This window comes from Polypterus senegalus, chromosome 8 (genome assembly GCF_016835505.1).
Source record: "Polypterus senegalus isolate Bchr_013 chromosome 8, ASM1683550v1, whole genome shotgun sequence".
NCBI lineage: Eukaryota > Metazoa > Chordata > Cladistia > Polypteriformes > Polypteridae > Polypterus > Polypterus senegalus.
Window position 1 is genome coordinate 185,563,787 of NC_053161.1, and position 23,637 is coordinate 185,587,423.

Below are 23,637 nucleotides of genomic sequence, written 5' to 3' on the forward strand. Positions count from 1 at the left end.
TATGACAGCCATACACTCATCTCGGTCTTCTGGTGGCAAAGAGTCTAAGAAACTGAGAAATCTGATGCGCTGCAGACTCTCATACAGAAGTTTGTGTGCCCTCATGCTGCGGTTATAGTGATGACCACTCATCACTCCATTGATAGATCCTGGAGCAACAACGTCTGACTCAATTAGTATGTTTTGCAGTCCTTCATCTCCGAACCTTTTTCCCAGAATGCCCAGGTAGGAAATGCATGTGTGAAACTCACCTTATCTAATCACTACACGCTGAGTGAATTCATCATTTTTCCAGCGTATTTGCTGAGCTTTGGCATATAGAACTTGATCAAAGACTAACACTATATGATCCAATTCTAGCTGATCAGCAATATGGACACTTCTCTTCAGAATCGTGTTTACTGTTGACATCTCTGTTGGTGAAGCTTCAATGACAGTAGATAATACAGTGCTGACTTTTGCAGAGTGTTGTCACCTTGAATAAATGTATGGAAACCTGTCCAGCTTGGAACCGTGCATCTTTCAGCATCAATGGCCTTTACAAAAATATATGCCAGTTCAGTTTTTGCAGCAGACACAGTGTTTAATTTGTATTTGTCTGCGTGTAATGGAATAGTTTCATGATGAAACAAGTTCTGTGGTCCCTGTCTTTTAGACTGATGATACTGTTCAACAGGGATGCTAGGTGGTGCTTTGTATGAAGAAACTCCCTTCTTTAGTGGTTGTCTGTTTGTTAGGGTTTCGGCTACAGCTACAGAACTTTGCAGCATAATGCCATTTGTGTGGTGGGTAGTTCCACGACCAGACAGTGTTTCCTCACCAAAGTCAATATTGTCCCACACAGGTACTGTGGGAACCTTCTTTGAGAATCCCTTTGGTATTTTGTCTCTGCCCTCAACCAGCTGAAGTTGGGCAAGGCTAGTGTCTAGACTGACAACTGTGTCTCTTGATGCACAATGTCCTAGTCTATTTAGAAGTGACAGAATTTGTGATGAACCTGTTAAATGGTGCACTGTTAGACCCAGACACAATGATTTAGGTGTCTGCCTCCAGCCCTTAGATGCAAGATAGACAATGTCTTGACAAATAGAGATAACTTTTAGGTTCAAATCATCTGGAATATCAGCATATCAGCATATCAGATGGTCCTTCAGTTGCACCAATAATCCATGAAATTAAATTGTACAGTTCAAATGGCACAACAGATTTAGCTGCACTAACATTTAAATCATCTGACATGGGTGGCCACGGGTATGTCATACAAGGAGAGTCATTTAGAATTCTCTTTAATATCAATGCCGCACTACAAAGTGTCCTTGTGTTCTCTGTTGTACCAGCTATTCTACTTGCTGTGCTTTCACCGTCACTTTGACTAGTTAACTCCGTTGACTCAGTTGTTTCTGTACCTGATGGATGAGGTATTCTGTCTACCAGCTTATCTGCAGAAAGTGTCTCAACAAAAACCAATTCACTGATGTTGCGCTTGTTGGGAGAGTGAAACACCAGCTGGGGGAAATCACGGGACAGCCTCCTCTTCAATTTATCCTGCCTGAAATACAATAAATTATGATCACAATCACAAAATATAAATCTCACACACAAAAAACATTGTCAGCTTATTATGATAAAATAGGATTATGTGAATATTATTATTTATTAAATTTTTCTGAGAAAAAATGTTTGCATAAATGTTTATTCCAAATCTGCAAAATAAACGTATGGTATTTAAACTACCTGTAGTTTGAAGCATCAAGATCTTCATGGCTTTTTACAAGATTTAAAAACATTCTTCTTAGCCGTGTCATTGTCATCACCTCTTGGTTTACAATTATTTGATGGCGGATGGATTCTCTCAGAGAAGATCTTGTATCTGACATCATAGGTTGGCTCATTTCTATTAAAAGCATCAAATATTTTATGTTCTGTAACTATTACACTGGCTTCTATATTTGGAATGCATATATTGTGTGCATGTACAAACTAAAAGCAACTGACAAACCAATTGAGTTTTTTTTATTCTTCAGAAAGAAAATACTTACAATAAATTATTTTAAATATTCTTTTGCCCTCACAAATGACTAGACATTTTATTATGCTGAATTATTGTAACAAGCGGTCCATGTAGATTAATGATTGATTTCTTTTCAAATTAGCAATCATTCAAATCAATTATGAATTATTTTAAAACGCAATATAACAGCTTACTGTTCTTCTGAGGTCTGTGTATTTGTTCCAGTAGACTTTGTCAAGAACCTGGTGTACTGTCTGTAACAGGACTTGTGATATCATACTTCAAGAGACACACAGTCTTTGTCTTTAATATGCACAAGAATGCTAGTGTCTTCCTTCATCTCAGCTGCTTTGAACAACTGGCCTGTAAAAAAACAAACATTTAATTAAATGAAATTGTAAATAAATATGTATTTAAAAAAACATAACAATTCTGACTGTTCATGCATATGTGTATGCAAAAACTGACTGCACTATAAACATTATAATGTATATGTAATGTAAATATTGATGTATTTGAAAGTTAGTTATGGTTCTCAGCATATGGCATATAACTAAGTTCAAACGTGTGCTTGTGTGCTTTATACCTGCCGACAGCGTCTCTGCTTGTGAAAGATTGTCCTTCTGGCGTTTGCCTGCCACAGTGATGTACTTGTCCGTTTTCTTGCAAATTATGCACAAAGCAGGAAGTACAGGACCTGAACAAGCTATCGGCAGTCCGGTACTGGACCTAAGTTTTTTTGTTGGGCAATACGTTGACGAAATACTATTTCCCGATGACACAGACTGGTCTGTGTTATGATCATCACCAGCTTCAGGGCGCCGTGAAACTCATTTCTCGGCCGCATCCAAGCACTTTTTGTCAATAAAACGCCGGTAGCAAGTGGAGTGAAACCCTGCGTCTTCGGGCACACGGTCAAACTCAATTTCTAGACAATGTTTGTATGTTTCTGCTATTTTCTGACTCTCACCCTGCAAGTCAAGCCACCGTTTGATGCAGTTTCTAAATGTATCCCACCGTGTGCGTGTAAAATCCTTTGTTTCTTCTTTTTTTATGGACGTGAGATGCATATAGCATTGTTTATAAACCCTTTTACTGACTTTTGGTGGAGGTCTGACAATAATTTCATCCTCTTCGCTACTCGATAGTGATGACAAGGGCGCTGCCATCTTGGACCATGTTTACATGTCATTCCGATGTTATGCCATCTCATTGGTCTAGCGGCAAGCACGTGACGCGAAGCCGCATCTCTCACCTTTAAAAAATGATTACGCGAGGATAGGACTATTGCCAACTTTATACACTTGTAAAAAAATAACTGCTGGATTATACATGGAGAACTTTTATTTATTCATTCTATACCAATTGATCCTTTTATTGGAATAAAAAGAATGTAGTGCCCCATATATAGGAACGGAATGAAACGAAAAGCTGCTTCACCTTACGGCCTATTATTTACTTCCGTATTCATCGACAAAACCGGCATTGCGCTGGAAATCTTGAATCTGAAATGATACTCGTTGTATAAACCGACCCCCAATCTTCAAGCCAAAAATCTAGGACGAAATTCTCGGCTTATAGAACGGGATCTATGGCATATATATATATATATATATATATATATATATATATATATATATATATATATATATATATATACATATACATACACACATACATACATACACACACATATGTAAACACAAATACATATATACATATATATATATACACACATACACACACATATCTAAACATATATATACATATACATACATATCTACAATGAAAAAAATTATTTGTACAAAATCTTGTATTTATCCATTCCTAAATAATTAAATGGGCAGGCTATTTCATATCAGTGCAATACGCTGCTTGTTTAAACAGATGACTCCTGCTCTTACATGCAAGTCGAGTTGACGGGCACTACATTGAGCCCACGTGCTATTGTGGTTTCGCCTGCGTGTCTCAATAAGTCACCCTCCCCTCGCTCTTACTTTTTTACTGTTCATCTAATGATTACACAGAGTATGGCTTTACCAAAACAATCATTGATGGCGAATAAAGTATCCAGTATTCATAAAGCTTTAATTGGTGATATGTCTTTCTGTGTTAACCGCATATTTTTTCATACGTCTCAAACCAAGAGGATGCGAGGGTAAAATGAATCGGGAAGCGCTGATATATATTTATGTGTATGTATATATATGTATGTATATATATATATATATATATATATATATATATATATATATATATATTGAAATAGTTTTATGTGAAATAATGCAAAGAGTACACGACATGTGTTTCGCCCTAATTTTGGGGTCATCGAACCTCGGACGTCGGCGCTAGAGGCGAAGCCTCTTCCATTGCGCCACGGCGTGTGGTTTGTCTATTTGAGAGTATGTAGATCGGGGTATATATATATATATATATATAGTAAGATATGGCCGGCCATGTACCCCGGCCAATACCCTCAAGCCGCCAGGTGGAGCCCTCCTTGCAGCATGGAGGTCCCCAGAAGACCAGCAGAGCATCATGGACAATGGAGTTTTTATGCACCGCCCTGCTGGATACTATGGGGGCCCCGAGAGGGAGCTGCAGGGAGGACCGAAGAGTTCTTCGTGCCCTATGACCCGGAAGTTCGTCATAGGAAGAGCGACGAGCTTCCTGGGTGAGAAAAATCATTGTTTACCCTGACCCGGAAGGAATAAGGACTTGTGGACTGTTGGATTGGGAATATTTCCGGGTCGGGGAATATAAAAGGACTGTGGGAGCTCCCAGACAGCGAGCTGAGTTGGGAGGCAGGGTGGCTAAGCATCTGGGAGATTGGAGGATTTGGATATTGTTTATTGGTTTATTGAGTATTTGGGAGTGGAGGGTGCTTTGTGCACTTATTATTATAATAAATATTCATCTTTTGGACTTTTACCTGGTGTCTGACGTGGTGTCTGAGGGTGCAAGGGTGCGAGCAAGCACTTAATCTGTCACAGTTGGCGTAGTCAGCAGGATTCTCTGGCCGTCAGTTTGGCAGACGACCTGAAAAAATTTTACTGTGGACAGAATACCCCGGGAAGACAGCGTCACGACACACACAGGAATAATCGCCAGAAACCTCACCTTTTCAAGTCCGTAATGGGGAAAAAGAATACAAAACAGGGCAACAGCACCAGCGGAAGTTCCATGTTCATCATGGCCGACACTCGGGATGAGCAACAGGGCGACTACACGGATCGGGAGAGGACTCCAGACGAAGAAAACTACAACGAGGTATGTGCTGGAAATATAGATAATCTATTTAAAAATTACGCATTTTGCACCATGCACATACCTCGGAAAAGATCATCCGGAAGTTCTGCGGGATGCAGGAGAATCTCCCGAAGACGCCGTGGTGCTTTTGTGTGGGCAGACGGACAATACAACGGACTTCCTCATGTCAGATGCTGAAGAAGGACACGTGACCCAACCCGAAGGATTGGGGAAAGGAGGAGGTACGTGTTCTACTACTTTCGGCTTTGGCCAAGAAAAGACGGACTTGGTTTTTGAAGCACTGCTCAACCCAAGAGAAGGTAAGGAGGGCCGGGAAATGGCTGGTCGATCTGCCGACAAATTAATACAGGCAGATCGCAGTCAGCCAAAGATGGCGGCCCGGTCCTCGTCCGTAGAGAACTCCAATTCCTTGAAACCCGTGCGGAACCTGTCAGAGCATGTGCCGACAGCGGGCGTGTTCATTGGCTCCCGGCCGGACGGTATGGCAAACCAGGAAGTAAGCCAACCTCCGGCCGAATTAACTAACTATTTTGACGTGCGGGAACTCGAAAAATGAATCGAGCCCGTGCAGAGTATTTTGCAGACATTAGAGGCGATTACGAAGATCATTGGAGATCTGGAAGCAGCGGCCGAAGCGCCTTTAGGAAGAGTACGTGAGTACCTGCGGCGATAAGACTGAGAGCCTCCCATGTTATGTGATTTGGCGGTACAGGCAGGTAATGTCGGTACCGTATATAATGTAATAGGGACGCAGTGTGATCCGGGCCCACTTTTAATCCATAGTGGGTGCCAAATGGATGCGTGCCCTACAAGAGAGGCCGAAACGTTCTGGGCGGCCGGGGAAGGACCGATCGAGCCAGAGCAGCTGGATGGTGCTGTCTCTTGGAGCGATTCGATCCTAAAGACCCCGACCCATGTTATTTATAAATCAAAGGGCGTGCAGACAGTGAAAGGGCTCTCTTTCACTAATAGAGAGACCCAAACTGTGGACAAGCCTCAGAATAAACCGGAGATCCCAAGAATAAAGAGGGGGTCTCCTGACAAAGTTGAGCAGCGAGCTGAGAGCTCAGGGGCGGCCGTGGAACCCACCTCAGTGGACAAAGGGGCGGAGCGTAACTTTCCAGACTGTTTCCAGACTCGCAGACGGATACACAAGGGAGGAAGGCGGCTGTGCTATGAATGCCGCCGACCGGGACATGGATGGCGAAGTTGTCCTGGGAGGACGTGGAATACAAATCCTTTATTATTTAATATTCCCCCAAGGTTCTCCCGGAAATTTTCTGGACTTCGCCAGGACCCGAACAACAACTCTTCCTGGTGGAAGACATCCCTCGTGGGGCTGGCCGCTCCGAATCATGATTCGTCACTGGGGGGGGAGTACTGTAAGATATGGCCGGCCATGTACCCCGGCCAATACTCCCAAGCCGCTAGGTGGAGCCCTCCTTGCAGCATGGAGGTCCCCAGAAGACCAGCAGGGCATCATGCACAATAGAGTTTTTATGTACCACCCTGCTGGATGCCATGGGGGCCACGAAAGGGAGCTGCAGGGAGGACCGAAGAGTTCTTCGTGCCCTATGACCCGGAAGTTCGTCATAGGAAGAGCGACGGGCTTCCGGGGTGAGAAAAAGCATTGTTTACCCTGACCCGGAAGGAATAAGGACTTGATGACTGTTGGATTGGGAACACTTCCGGGTCGGGAAATATAAAAGGACTGTGGGAGCTCCCAGATGGCGAGCTGAGTTGGGAGGCAGGATGGCTAAGCGTCTGGGAGATTGGAGGATGTGGTTATTGTTTATTGGTTTATTGAGTATTTGGGAGTGGAAGGTGCTTTGTGCACTTATTATTATAATAAATATTCATCTTTTGGACTTTTACCTGGTGTCTGACGTGGTGTCTGAGGGTGCAAGGGTGCGAGCAAGCACTTAATCTGTCACAATATATATATATATATATATATATATATATATATATATATATATATATACACACCCGTGCCTCGCAGCGGAGAAGTAGTGTGTTAAAGAAGTTATGAAAAGAAAAGGGAACATTTTAAAAATAACGTAACATGATTGTCAGTATACAGTAATTGTTTTGTGAGTGTTATGAGTGTTGCTGTCATCAAGGATTTGATTATCATTATTTCTTTCAATCAGGTTCGTATTTGTAGGATGTGTTGTGTTCAAGTTACATTCCGTGTTTGTCAATCGTTGTAAAGATAAGAGGTTTCATTCATCGATTCGTTTCTTACTGCATCAATAAACAGCTCGTCTTCTTCTTTATCTGAGACGTGACACACTGCATGCACGGGTTTTTTTTTACACTGTCTTCCTTTAGCGGTACATTGACCTATTCCACCGTGTGCTTTGTTTCCGCAGTAGCTGCACTTATGAATATGTTTGTATGTGTCACACGTTTCATATTTTTTTGCTGCCTTCTCAATTGTGTAATTTGGTTTTTGTTCAGCACTCTTTGGAACTGTTGCTTTTTGTCTGTGCACTGCGTCAGTTCACGTGAGCCCCTAGGTCTACATGCATCGAAGTTTCCCAGCTGTGCTGGTGCCATCTCATGCGATGTCCACGGCTGTATTTAATGTTAGCTAAGACCCGGCACTTAAAAGTTTCTCTCGCAGTTTCGCTGAGTTTGTGCCAAAAACCACCCTGACCATCTCATCTTCATCTGCATAAGCACAGTCCTTCACCCGTGAATATTTAGCGGCAGTGTTTCTATTGGATTGCCGCTGACGAACGGCCTTATATGGGCAGGCACTAAATTACGTGGGAGGCGTAACTCCACCTCCCACGGCCATCGAGCAGAAGTCTATTATAGTATAGTATATAGACGAAAAAATAGGTTCCAGTTATGACCATTACGCGTAGAATTTTGAAATGAAACCTGCCCAACTTTTGTAAGGAATGAGCCTGCCAAATATCAGCCTTCTACCTACACGAGAAGTTGGAGAATAAGTGATGAGTTAGTGAGTGAGTCAGTGAGGGCTTTGCCTTTTATTAGTATAGATTTAAAAACAGATGGAAAAGTGGAGAGGAAGGTGACTCAAGGAATCTAGAATGACAACCATACAGGCACTCAAATGGTGACATTTTAGGAGCAGAGTGAACTGGTACATTCCTAGCAGAGTCAGCAATGGGTAGAAAATCAACCCAGTCATCTTGATTAGGACCAATTAAACAGCACAAGTATTTCTGTAGGCCTCTGTTAATTCTTTACATTTGCCCATTAGATTCTGACTGATAACCAAACATTTTAAGTTTTATACAACAACCAAATCTCTGACAGAATAGTTTCTAGAAGCGAGAAATAAAAGGAAGACCACGGTTTGATACACCTTGATACAGAAAACCATAGATACTACCAGTCTTTTCTACAGGGTGGTCCAGATCTAATTATGCAGATCCAGATCATCTGGATGACTTTGATTTATGCGGGGACGATTCCAGTTCAGCACAAAGACGATTCTTCATGTCGTCAGTTCGCACACTTCTCGATGGTCTGGGATTTTTCGGGTGATTACATGATGACACACAGCTGTACTTATCAATAGCACCTGATGACCCCGATTCTATTGATTCACTAACAGAATGTCTGACTTGTATCTCAGAATGGATGAATAGTAATTTTCTCAAGTTAAATAAAGAGAAAACTGAAATTTTAGTGATCAGCAATAATGGATACAATGAGGCTATTAGAAATAAACTGGATACATTAGGATTAAAAGTCAAGACGGAGGTAAAAAGCTTAGGGGTGATTGTTGACTGTAATCTGAATTTTAAATCACATATTAATCAGATCATTAGGACAGCATTTTTTCACTTAAGAAACATAAGTAAAGTTAGACCTCTTTTATCACTGAAAGATGCTGAGAAATTAGTTCACGCGTTTGTTTTCAGTCGACTAGATTACTGTAACGCACTCCTCTCAGGACTACCCAAAAAAGATATAAATCGTTTGCAACTAGTGCAGAATGCAGCTGCTAGAATCCTAACTAGGAAAAGAAAATCAGAACTTATTACTCCAGTTTTGATGTCACTACACTGGTTACCTGTGTCATTCAGGATTGACTTTAAAATTCTGCTTATGGTTTATAAAGCCTTAAATAATCTCGCCCCATCTTATATATCGGAATGTCTGACACCTTATATTCCAAATCGTAACCTCAGATCCTCAAATGAGTGTCTCCTTAGAATTCCAAGAACAAAACTTAAAAGAAGTGGTGAGGCGGCCTTCTGCTGTTATGCACCTAAAATCTGGAATAGCCTGCCAATAGGAATTCGCCAGGCTGATACAGTAGAGCACTTTAAAACACTGCTGAAAACACATTACTTTAACATGGCCTTTTTATAACTTCATTTTAATCGTAATTTAACTTAATCCTGATACTCTGTATGTTCAATTCATCATAACAACTATTCATGGTGGCTCTAAAATCGGTACTGACCCTACTCTCTTTTCTGTTTCTTTTTCCGGTTTCTTTGTGGTGGTGGCCTGCGCCACCTCCACCTACTCAAAGCTTCATGATGCTCCAACAATGATGGACGGATTAAAAGGAAGAAGTCTACGTGACCATCATCATCATCAAGCCCTTCCGTGAGAACCCTAAATCCAAAGAGGACTGTTTCATTTATGTTAGGTAGAATGCCCAGAGGGGACTGGGCGGTATCATGGTCTGGAATCCCTACAGATTTTATTTTTTCTCCAGCCGTCTGGAGTTTTTTGTTTTTCTGTCCCCCCTGGCCATTGAACCTTACTCTTATTCGATGTTAATGTTGATTTATTTTTTTATAATTATGTCTTTCATTTTTCTATTCTTTAATATGTAAAGCACTTTGAGCTACTGTTTGTATGAAAATGTGCTATAGAAATAAATGTTGTTGTTGTTGTTGTTGTTGATTGTCTATGTAATAAACTGAATAAGTTATAGCATAATGAAAATTGCATAATTAGATCTGGACCACCCTATAGAAAGACACCTGCCAGGTGTTTAGTAGAAGGGAATAAGATGCACACATTTCAGAACTCAATCTACCTCCACAAAAATTGTATTAAAACCCTTGGAGGAAGGCATATCAGTAATAAAGTCCATGGTTTACTGCTCCCATGAACGTAATGGTAACGGAGCAGTCCAACATGTAGCTTGTATAATCCCAAACATCTTTATGCATAGTTTTCCAACACAATTTGGCTGAAGTATCTTTAAACTCTGTGGTCAGATGACCCAGTTCCAATATTTGCTTTTAAATGCTAGGAGGAACACACAAACACACAGCCTGAAAGAAGGTATTTTGGGCAGGCTCAACCTCTGTCATTATATTATCAATTGGTAAGAATATACAGGTAAAATTCTGTTACAACGAACTAATGGGACCTAAAAAATATTTTGTTGTAAGAAAAATTGTGTTATAATGAGATTCTGTATTTGTTACTATAGTGCTTTCTTTAACTTGCGTCCAGGCATTTGCAATCATTTCCATAGCTGCTTTTGCATTAAATTTAATCAAATCCTGCCTACAAGTTATGCTGATGATAATTTTACTCAGCATTTTCTTGTGATAAAACACTGTCAGGGTGCAAATGATGCCCAAATCCAATGACTGAAGCACTGCTGTGTAGTTGGGTGGGAGGAATTCAACGCGAACATTATCAAAATTTGGAAGCCTGTTGTGAGTAACACAGTTATCAATCAGGAGGCGAATCATCCTTTTCTTCATATTGTGAGGTTTCTGAACTCTTGAGACCCTCCCCACCCAACGGCAACGACACGCTGAGGTGCTTCCCGAAGCATAATTGCAGCATCTGTGGAAGATTGTTTGTCCATTGCCGGGGCAGGGTAAAAACAGGCTCATAGCGCTGCAGTGAAGCGACACAGAAGCAAATGCTAAAAGATCAGGGTCGCACTATAAGTCCCAGTCTTGCACCCCAAAACACAAGGCTGAGTCTCAGTACTTTAGCAAAACCAGCTTTATTCAGCTTGAACCAGGAACGGCACACTTATTTATTGTAGCGTTATCTGCCACTCTGTTATACTCAGACACAGAAGTCAAGCAGGGTCGTGGCCAGATCAGTGATCAAGTAATCCTGTTACCTGCATTTACAATGTTCCTCGCATATCATCCATCGCTATCTTTTCCGTTTGCTTTGGTGGAGACACGCAGCACAGCTTTGAGCTGGCTGTTGCCCCGGCAACAGATAAACAGTCTTCCATAAACACAGAGTTTGGAGTTCGGGACACTCTTCGGCATGCTGTCTAGTTGGGGGAGGGCCCAAGAGAGTTTACAAACCTCACATTTTCTTGAATGATTGCCGCATTAATAGGAATGTTTCTTGAACGAGCATCACTGAACCACATAAAAACGGCTTTTTCGACGTCTTCAAATGCAGCAGTTCACATACATTGGCAACCCGTGATTTTTCTTTTTTTGCTCCGTCTTTCAAGAAAGTTAACAGTGTTGATGGTGAAATTCCAAATTCAGTGGCCATGTAGTTCACTGGCCTAATCTGCAAAAACCAATAATGAAGTTAGCAAATGTCGACATGCTGGGAAAACAGAGATACAGTGAAATATCCTTCTTCACAGTGTAAAACTGCACCCAGTTGGGTGTGCCTTGTTCTGAAGGCCTCCAACCTTTCTTGAGCCCATAAAATTGCACTGTATATGCCTGCCTCCAATCAGCAATCAGTACAAATGAGTCATTAAATGTGAGAGGTCTTCCAATATTGTAATGCATAAGAAAATATTCTGAATAGTTCTTCAAATGCTTCTTTTTTGCTGGACATCAAAGGGACAACCCTACCTCATTTTTGTTATAGGAAAGCGGCAAGTATATAGCGTTTTAAACAAATAAACATACCCTACTTCAAACTCTATTCTACTGATAACCTACAGTAAAATGGCCTTTTTTGTGTTTACCAAGATGAAATACCCAATTTATGACAAAGGACTATGTTAAGATAGAAGAAATGTGATTTTAAAAAAAAGTTTAGCTTATGGATGAAAAACAGGAAGGCAGAAATTTAGCATCAATAATTTTAAGTTAGAGAGACTAGAATCTCTGACATTAACTGGGGAACCTGTCTGGTTTGTATAGCAACATAAAGAATAACTTGTTGACTCTTGAATTTAAATGTGTGCAAGAGGTGCCATCCTTCTTTGTAATAAAAAGAGGATGGGATAGTTGATTTCAAATGGAAGAAATTCTCCACCTTCCTACAACTACATACTCCATAGCTTGGTGTGTCTGTGACATGGGAAATTATTTAGCGAGCAGAGTTAAAATATGGAACAATTAGTAACTGTGCTAGATTGTGGTCTTCAGAGTAGGACTGGACGTGAAGCAGATATTTTGATGTCCTAGCATTTCATGTCTGATATATATAATGGCAGGTCCTTCTGCAATAAATCTGAAAATCAAAAAAACATTGGGCAGAGCTCTTATATTAGCAGTGCTCATTTCATGAGGCTTAATCAGTCTCTCTTTTCCAGAAAAACTCTAGAATTTTGAATCAGCAAAGAAAAAGGAGTAAAGGGTACTTTAATATTTCTGGCCTCCTAGTGTCTGTATAAATCTATTTCTACTTCTTGTTCCTGACCTTAAGCTGGATAAATATCAGTCTTATTTCTATGCAATTTATAGAAAAGAAAAATACATATTATTAATCAAATAACAGTAAAACTAATACACTGTGTGCACAATTATTAGGCAAGTGAGTATTTTGACCATATCATCAATTTTAATGTGTATATTCCAACTCCAAGTTTGTTTCCGATGGGAGTGTTAGCTCCGTGGAAATATGTTCTTTTATATTGCGCCGGTTTTAATAACCCTTTAATTAAATAAGTATAATAACGGTGATATCCCTCTTTTCGGCGATAGGCGGCGACAAAGTCACAGAAAAGACAGAATATACTGTACTTAGCTTGTTTAATGCGGCTTACGTTGCTATAGATCAGGAAAGACCAGACACATTTCATGACGCCACGGGGGTTCGTCGTGTAGAAATGGCTTTTTGCTGTCACAACGGAGGCGGTCTTGGAGTCTATGTTGCTTTCACTCCCTCAGGTCTTCAAAGCTTGGACTGGTTCCAGCGGTCCTTATATTGTATCCACACGACCAAAGCCCCCTGGTCCCATGCCAAACAAGGTAGACAAACTGAGCTAAGCATCAGACCATCAGATCGTATAACACTAGGCCTTTTAGGGCTGGCCACAGCTGTTCCTGTCTGTCTCTGTGCTTTCCCTAGCGCAGCACTTCTGAAAGGTGACACCCTGTGCTAAAGCTGGCTCAGCTCTGCATGGCATGTTACACAGAAAAAGAATGAAAAATACATTTAAAGAGATGAATAACAGATACAGTGACACAATTATTAATATTATAACAACCTTAGTATAACAGACCACCCTTTGTCACTGGATCTGTGACAAAACAATCCCTGAGAATCTTATTCACAAAGCAAAAGGTACTCAATCCCCCTTCACAATGTAAACAGCTCCTCAAGAATGCTTGTAACGTCGTGGGGTGTGGTGTCGGTCTAGCTCCTGCTTTACCCGTCTAATACGCAAATGTAAGTAAATATTGGTAATGGTAAAAATGATAATAATAATAATTAACAGCACAAGTGGATGAACAAGTACATTTACCATAGTATTACTCGATGGTGACCACTTAGTGAAAAAGTCCCACCAGTGATGTGTAGATATCTCTTCAATTTCTTCTGCAGAGGTAATTACTTTTGTTTCATCTGTTTTCAATCTTACTAGTAGGTCCCTTGCTTTATGTAACGTTACATTAAAAAGATGTTCATATTGTTTAGCATGCTCTAAAATCGCTTTATATTTAGGTAGTTCTATTTCGTAGGCAAATGTAAATCAGGATGGGTTAGCTTCTGCTTCCCAATGTATATCCTCCCATGTAGTTAACATGTAGGTTCTTCCATAATAGTCATCTCGTATATTACTCACATTGGTGCGACAGGATACCCCTGGGCCCTCGTAGTAGGTACCATCACTCCAAGTGATGTTATTTACTGTCACTGCACATGCAGAAGTGGTATCAGTTTGAAACACTTCAGTGGAGTTTACTGCTATTTGGCGCCAATAACAGTCCCCAGCTAAAGGATGCAAACAGGGGTGTGGCAATGTACCCACCCTTTGACATACGAACCCTTCTTGCCAGTTATAACAAAAGGCAGGTTCAACAGTATTATTATTTAGATCTATCCATTGTCTATCTACTATGGGTGCCCACCATGTTCCTCCTAGTTAAACAGGTAAGACATGAAACGGACACCAAACATTGTCCTCTTCAGCAGTGGTTGCTACCTGAAATACAGCTTGGCATATTGATTCCTCACACATGAAGGACTTAGGCTGCAACCACCAGTCTGCTGGTAATTTTAATTCTTTTTTCCAATGTTGGGGGTTTTTTATGCCCCAATCTGTCTTAAAATTTAAATACTGCTGTATGGCAATAATCTGTTTTAAATAGCAAGCTGATTCTTCATCTATGGCCCATTGACTTTGTAAACCAGCCCATAAGGACTCATTTAACCACCCATGGTGAGTTTTCCATAAAATCAACTCCTGTATATGCCTGTCTGCCAACTCTGGCCCCCAATGAGACAAAGTTTGCAAACTATTGGCTTGTTTCACACCAATAGATGATATTTTGTGATATATTGCTGCTATATCAGCAGTATTAAGAGATCCTAAACCTAAACCTCCTATCCTAAACCAGTTCCTATAGCTCCCCACATGTCTCGCTTTGGCCTTCGTTTTATTTCTACCTTATGAGGAGGCCATAAGGATTGTATGTTTCTACAATTATATGTTGCACCTGTACTGCGTGGTACTATATGTCCTCTTCTTGGAAACTCGTGACGTTTTATATCAAACCCACTAACATTAATGTTGAGTGCTACAGTAATTATTTTATGTGCTATCCTAGCTTTTTACAACCCTTCATTTGTCTCAGTAATGTTGCATCAAATGGATAACCATTCCCTCTCCTAGTCTTATGAATTTCCCATAACATTACTGGTACTTTACATTTGTTGTTGCTTCCTGTTTAAACACATATAATATTACATCATTTTCAGGTGTTGATATTGCAGTCATTTGTTGCCCCTTCAATTGTCCAACATGATAGTCCATTAGAATCAGGTTTACAGTTCATCATAGCCATCCAGACAGATACGTTATTATGCACAGTCACAGTTATTTCAGTGTCTTCATAGGTCCTCACAGGGAAAGGTAACAAGTCAGGATATTCCAGTTTCATGTGAAATGGAGCCGTAGATGTCTTGTCTCGTAACTGCCAGGTACAGTTCTTGGTAAGGGTGAAATTCAAGGTTACATGCCTTTCCATTTCTGCCGTATCAGCAGCCCAAATGATTTTGGTATAGGGGGTGCATCGGGTCCATCCGGTCCAGAAACCATCTATCCCGATTATTCCACACGTGAGGATAATCTGTGTAAGGGAAAGCAGAGGGGCGACTGAGAGCCCGTTAAAAGAACCATTCTAGTGTCTCCTGGTCCTGCAGCTATTATTTCTCCTGCCCTCGGCTTTTGCCCTGCGGTTAAAACCCATACCTTCCCTCCAATTTCTCCTTTAAGCTGTTCAATACTGACTAAAACAGGTGTGACTTTTCTTATGTGCAATTTACATATGGCCTGTCCTTCAGCTATGTGTATGTCTTTACTGCCTTGATTTTCTAATACTAAATACCATTCATTTAAACAGATCTCTAATGTCTCTGTTAAACATGCATCTGTTACAAGCATTTCAACATTTATTCTCACCTCCCATTCCTTTGGCCACTGACCTGTTATTCCCAAGCTGAGTCTTTCTGAGGAGTTTAACTTGATTGTAAGTGATTTAGGTGCCCTAACCAATAACCCTGTGGGAGTTAATTCATTGTTTGCCAGTGGACTAATTGTTGTCAGGCGGAGGGCACACACAGGTGGCTCTCCTCCGACATTTTGATGTCTCATAAAAGGTGTGGACCCAGCCAACGGACGATTATTGAGATTAAATAAGGCTTGCTTTAAAACTTTAGTCCAGCCTTTAAGATGATTGTGCCCAGTTAGTTTTTTAACTTGTTCTTTCAACAGGCCATTCATTCTCTCAATAAGTGATAAGGGATATGCAGAGTCCACTGAATGCCAGCTCCTTGAGCCCACTCTTGTACGTCTCTCCCGGCAAAGTGGCTTCCTTGATCACTTTGGATTTCTTCAGGCACTCCATATGCTTGGATTAACTGGCTCAGTCTGTTCAGTGTAGCTTTCTGGTCAGCTCTTGTTGAAGGATAAGCTTGTAACAGTCCAGAATAACTATCTACTGCAGTTAAAGCATATAATAGTCTATTTTCTCGTGGCAGTGGCCCAATGTAATCCACCTGCCAAATTTGTCCTGGTCCCATTCCTCTCTTCAGTTTACCAGTTGCCTTCTTCTGTAGGGGCCATTGTTTTACTTCTGTACATGTGGAGCAATTGTTCACTATTTGTTTAACAATATCAATAGTGACTGGAATACATCGCTGATGACACCATTGATATGTTTTTTCTGTTCCCATGTGTCCTGAAGTTTCATGAGCCCACCTTGCTAATGATATTAAGGAAGGCTTGATTACATTTACTTCAGCATAAGTGCACAGATCTTCATTTGCTACAAAGGCTTCTTCCAAGTTGATTTCTCGAACAGCAGCTATTAGATCAGCTTGTTGGTTATAAAGCCTCTCAGGGGATATCAGAGGGGCATGGGCATCCACATGACCAATGAGAGTTTCCCCTCTTGTGCCCATTGTCCAAAGCTGCTCCCACAGTTCTGTGCCACCCCAGTTCTCTCCCATGAATAGTCCAAGCAGTCCTTTCCACATTGTGATCCACACTGTTAGTCCTGAAAACTGCCCAGCTATCAGTATAAACAACAACAGGGAAGCTTTGATTTTCTGTTAATGCCATAGCGACAGCAATAAGTTCAGCCCATTGGCTTGATTTCCCTTCCCCTGTTGCTTCAGGATGGTCTCAGTGTGAGGTTGATAAGCCACTGCTCTCCAAAGCCTTTTACCTCCTTCCATAGTTGCACTCCCGTCTGTGAACCAGCTGTTCTCCTGTTGCGCTGGTGTCAAATGACTGTATGCTGGTGCTTCTTTAAAGGGCGACTCTATTACAGGCACAACAGGTGGTATGTCCTCTGGATCCTCATAAATCACAGCTCCGGCCATAGCCCCTTGTAAGGCACTTGTGTCTTTGCCTGCAAAGTGAGCTCTGGCCTGCAAATACCATTTCCACTTGCATAAAGTTTGATTTTGGGCAGCGCCTGCTCTCGCTCCCAGGCCATTATCTCTAACCCACCCAGCAATGGGCAAGTGAGTGCGTAGCGTTACCAGAGCAGGCCCTGTCTGTCTTCAGTGTGTAAAAGAGCCCAGTATGCTGTTAGAAGCTGTTTTTCAAGTGGTGTATATTTAGTCTGTGAGCCTGTCAGTTGTCGACTCCAGAAGCCGATGGGAACACGTTTCTGATTGTGTTTCTGCCATAGGCTCAACGTGGCAATATTATTCTGTTCTGTGGCTTCCAGTTCAAAAGGCAAATTAGCTTTTAAAGGCCCCAGTCCTTGGTGTTGGACTAAAGCTTCTTTAGCTGCCCCAAAAGCAGCTTGTTGTTTTTCTGTCCATTCAAACTGTGCCTTTTTCTTGACAACATCATGTATAGGTCTTAAATTAGTCCCAAATGTGGCACAAATGCTCTCCAAAAGCCCATTAAGCCCACAAAGGATTGAGCTTCTTTTTTGTTAGTTGGTGCCTTTAATTTCTGCAAAGAGTCAATTACTTTTTGGGGCACTCGTTTTCTGGTCCAAACCACATCATGCCCAGGAATTTAACTTCTCTGGCGGGTCCTTGGATTTTATCTTTATTGATAGCCCATCCTCTGCTCTCCATGTGGGATATTAAAACTGACAATGCCTTTGTTACTGATGCTTCATCCCCAGTTAACATTATATCGTCCACATAATGGAAACATCGTACCTTTTCCAAATCTGAGCAGGTAGCCAGATCTCTTGCTACAAGTCCATGGCACAACGTAGGGCTGTGTAGGTATCCCTGTGGCAGTACTTGAAAGGTGTACTGTCTGTCCTTCCATGTAAATGCAAACTGATCTTGACTTTGGGTTGCAATTGGAATAGAGAAAAAAGCATTAGCCAGGTCAATAACAGCATGCCACTCTCCTGCATTAGCCATGATGTCTTCTATGATGGTCACAATATCAGGAACTGCAGCAGTCAATTGCGGTGCTTTAGCATTTAGACCTCTGTAATCGATTGTCATTCTCCATGAACCATCCGGTTTTCTGACTGGCCACACTGGAGAATTGAAAGGGCTAACTGCAGGTCGAATAATTCCTACCGCAATAACTCTTCCACTGTTTCTCCTATTTCTTGCAAACCTCCTGGCAAACGATACTGTTTTAAATTTACAGGTGTGTCAGGGACTGGAATTTCTAAAGGGGTCCATTTTGCCTTTCCTCTTACTATTGCTTTTACTATTCTACACATGACATTACGAATCCCAAAAGAAAATGTTCCCCATTTGTTTGGAATGCCTTTCCTGTAAGAATATCTATTCCCAGAATATATTCAGGCAATTCTGAGATAAGCACCTTAGCTTTAAAAGAGGGTGACTTTCCTATTGCTAAGTGTACTGTGATTAGTTTCGCCTGGATATCTGAGCCTCCGTATCCGTTTACATTAACAATTGGTCCGGAATAGTTATGTGGATTCCCGTGAATTAAAGTAACTTCTGCCCCAGTATCCATAAGTGCCATAACCTGATGTGGTTTTTTCCGTTTACCCCAGTAAATAGTTAGCGGGACGTACGGGCGTCGGTCTCCTGCATGAATGAGCCGTACCTCCCGCCTGCAGGAGACCTGCCTCTCCTCAATATGTTGGGCGGTGTACGCCACTCGTTCGAAAGTTAAAAGCGTTTGGTTTATGTTCGGAGTATTTTGTTTCCGCCTCACTAGGCAGTGTGGTTGGAGGGATCCTGCCTTCGTCTTTTTTAGACTTTCGCATAGCTTGCCATTTCTGAAAAATTTCCCCTGTTGGTTTACCATCGATTTCCGTTTTCTTTATTCCTGCTTCTATCAGATCACGCACCATTTTTGAACGGCTTACTCTTTGTATTGTATGCCCTGCTATGGCTCTAACTGGTTTCTGCCCAGCCGATACCGTTGCTCCCAATTCATCTAACTGGCCCAATAATGCGGCCACATCCCATACTGTCTGTTGATTAACTCCGGCGAGCATAGATAATAGAGCCCTTTTAAATGATGCGGTGCATTTTTTATTAAATGGTTTTGCATTCCAGCAGTGAAGGCTTCATTATCAGGGCCAGCAAACGCACCTCCTGGTGCAACTTTATAAATAGCTGCCTGCACACCCATTTCTCGCAGCTGCTGAATTGCTTCAGAAGCTGTACGCCAAGATCTATCAATATCTTCCGCGTCTCTCGCGTCTGGATATGCATGTTTCACGGCGTTTACAACCCATTCCACTATTGATACGACCGCTTGATGCTGTCCCCTCGTAAGACATTTCTTAACTTCGGATTCGTGGTGATAGAGCCTAAATGTTTGATCTCTGTATCTGTCAATTGACAACTATCACCCCCTTCATCCCACATACGTAAAATCCACTGCATCAAGTTCTCGCCTGGCTTCTGTCTATATTGTTTACCAAGGTCTAGAAACTCTGATTGTGTAAAGTCGCGTACGGTTCGTGTTACCCTGTGCTGTCCACCAGGGTGCCCCTTTGCTTTATTTTGCACGACCGGTCTCGCGTCTATAATTGACGAGTGTCATTATTATCCGTTAGCGCTTCTCCGTCCCCTTCGTCATCTTCCCAGATGTCGTCATCACTATCTGAGTTATATATATTGCCATCCCACGTTTCTGGATTCCAATCGCCTTGCATTATGGCTCGTACTTTAAAAGAGGAAACGGGGTGTGTTTTGCCTTGTTTACGGTGCTTAGCCTGCACTAAACGGACAGCTAGTGTAGTACATTTAGCTTCCCACTCGTTCGCCCGAGACGTTGCATTTTCCATGCATTCTTGAGTTATCAGTTGTTTGTCTTGTAAGTTTTCTATTTCTTGTCTAAGTTCCCCGCATTCGATGATCACATCTTGCAGTTTATGATCCAACTCACGTACTGCAGTTAATAAAATCCAGCTGATCTCACCGGCTGCTTGCTGTTCCTTTTTTCTCCTGCGCTCCAGCCTGAGCGCTGATACCGCCTGTTGCACATTTGAAGGAGTCACTGCTCCCTCTAACTCAGGCCATGCAATTGGGGATGTATAATTATTAAATAACTCAGCCACGGGTGTCCATGACAGTGCGCACGACCATCCAGGAAGGCTGAGCCCGCCCCTTCCGCTATTATCCAAAGCACATGTTTTAACACGATTCGGCATCATAAAATTATGATTTATGAATATTAATTTTAGTTATTAAATATTGCTACAATCCTGCCGACTACGCCATTTATGTTTCCGATGGGAGTGTTAGCTCCGTGGAAATATGTTCTTTTATATTGCGGCGGTTTTAATAACCCTTTAATTAAATAAGTATAATAACGGTGATATCCCTCTTTTCGGCGATAGGCGGCGACAAAGTCACAGAAAAGACAGAATATACTTAGCTTGTTTAATGCAGCTTACGTTGCTATAGAACAGGAAAGACCAGACACATTTCATGACGCCACGGGGGTTCGGTCGTGTAGAAATGGCTTTTTGCTGTCACAACGGAGGCGGTCTTGGAGTCTATGTTGCTTTCACTCCCTCAGGTCTTCAAAGCTTGGACTGGTTCCAGTGGTCCTTATATTGTATCCACACGACCAAAGCCCCCTGGTCCCATGTCAAACAAGGTAGACAAACTGAGCTTAGCATCAGACCATCAGATCATATAACACTAGGCCTTTTAGGGCTGGCCACAGCTGTTCCTGTCTGTCTCTGTGCTTTCCCTAGCACAGCACATCTGAAAGGTGACACCCTGTGCTAAAGCTGGCTCAGCTCTGCATGGCATGTTACACAGAAAAAGAATGAAAAATACATTTAAAGAGATGAATAACAGATACAGTGACACAATTATTAATATTATAACAACCTTAGTATAACAAAGCTGTATTAACTTGAATGCTTATTGGATTTAAGCATGTCAGGTGATGTGTATTTGTGTAATGAGGGAGGGTGTGGCCTAAGGAGATCAACACCATATATCAAGGTGTGCAGAATTATTAGGCAGCTAGTTTTCCTCGGGCAAAATGGGCCAAAAAAGAGATTTAACTGACTCTGAAAAGTCAAAAATTGTAAAAAGTCTTCAGAGGGATGCAGCACTTTTGGAATTGCTAAGATATTGGTGTGTGATCACAGAACCATCAAACATTTTGTTGCAAATAGTCAACAGGGTCGCAAGAAACGTGTTGAGAACAAAAGACGCAAATTAGCTGCCAAAGATTTGAGAAGAATCAAACGTGAAGCTACCAGGAACCCATTATCCTCCAGTACTTTCATATTTCAGAGCTGCAACCTACCTGGAGTGCCCAGAAGTACAAGGTGTTCAGTGCTCAAAGACATGGCCAAGGTAAGGAGGGCTGAAACCCAACCACCACTGAACAAGAAACATAAGTTGAAACGTCAAAACTGGGCCAAGAAATATCTGAAGACAGATTTTTTCAAAGGTTTTATGGACCGATGAGATGAGAGTGACTCTTGATGGATCAGATGGATGGACCTGTGGATCAGTAATGGGCACAGAGCTCCACTCCAACGTGGAGGTGGGGTACTGGTATGAGCTGGTATTTTTAATGATGAGCTAGTTGGACCTTTTTGCATTGAAGATGAACTCAAAATCAACTCCCAAACCTACTGCCAGTTTTTCAAGACACTTTCTTCAAACAGTGATACAGGAAAAAGACCATGATTTTTATGCAGGCCAATGCTCCATCACTTGCATCGAAGTTCTCCACTGTGTGGCCAGCCAGTAAAGGTCTTAAAGATGAAGGAATAATGACATGGCCCCCCTTCCTCATCTGACCTAAACCCTATCGAGAACTTGTGGGCACTTCTTAAACGCTAGATTTACGGGGGAGAAAAACAATACACCTCTCTGAAGAGTGTCTGGGAGGCTGTAGTCACTGCTCCACAAAAAGCTGATCGTCAACAGATCAAGAAACTGACAGACTCCATGAATGGAAAGGCTTATGACTGTTATTGGAAAGAAGGGTGGCTATATTGGTCATTGATTGATTGATTTATTTTTTTTGAAATGTCAGAGATGTTTATTTGTAAATTTTGAGGTTTGTTTATTATTCTCACTATAACAGATGAAAATAAACAAGTGAGATGGGAAAATTTTCATTTTTCCTTTAGTTGCATAATAAATCTGCACACTAATAGTTGCCTAATAATTGTGCGCACATATGTATTACCCTGATGATGTTCACACTCACATTTCCGTTGTGAAACATTCAGGTTTCAGGTTTATTAACATTTTGGATTGACTGATAGCACTGTTTGTTCCATATTAAAATTAATCCTCAAAAATACAACTTGCCTAATAATTGTGCACACAGTGTAGTTATAACTTCACTAAAGATCTAATGTCTCTGATGAACCATGGGATTTTGTGCACCGCTTCTTCTTCTTTCCACTGCTCCCATTAGGGGTCGCCACAGCGGATCATCTTTTTCCATATCTTTCTGTCCTCTGTAACTTGTTCTGTTACACCCATCACCTGCATGTCCTCTCTCACCACATCCATAAACCTTCTCTTAGGCATTAGGCATAACAGAACAAGATGCAGAGGACAGAAAGATATGGAAGAAGATGATCCGCTGTGGCAACCCCTAATGGGAGCAATGGAAAGAAGTATGTATATATACTATGTGGCTTATTGCCTAATGATTTTGATTGCCCAGGGCTGGAGTTCACTCTTATTCCAATAAATTAGCTCCTCGATTAGCACAGTTATCCAAACAAGGTGGAGTGGTCATAGGGACCATGACTGATGTAATGAGTCCTTGGCAATGTCAATGTCACTGTGCATGTAGATGTACTGGCTTTATCATCCTTGACATTTTTATATGGGGTCTTCTCTAAAAGGTCTGCAGGTCATGTTGGCCACCCTTGCTGCCCCAGTTGCTCCTTATTTTTCAAGCCATTACCAAGCCATTAATGATAGTTGCTCATGGCTTGTTCCTGGTCCATGGTAACTGCATCCTAATATGGCTTTATGTGTTTGTTAATTCAGTCTGCAAATGTTGAGATTGTTGAATTGTTAACTCCGTTAGCATG

General features: G+C 41.5%; 1 protein-coding gene across 1 annotated transcript in view; it reads left to right on the forward strand.

Annotated features, from left to right (window-relative positions):
- The window catches only part of LOC120533516 (gastrula zinc finger protein XlCGF57.1-like), a 695,777-nt gene that overhangs the window by 104,026 nt on the left and 568,114 nt on the right, over positions 1–23,637 (forward strand). The window lies entirely within an intron of this gene.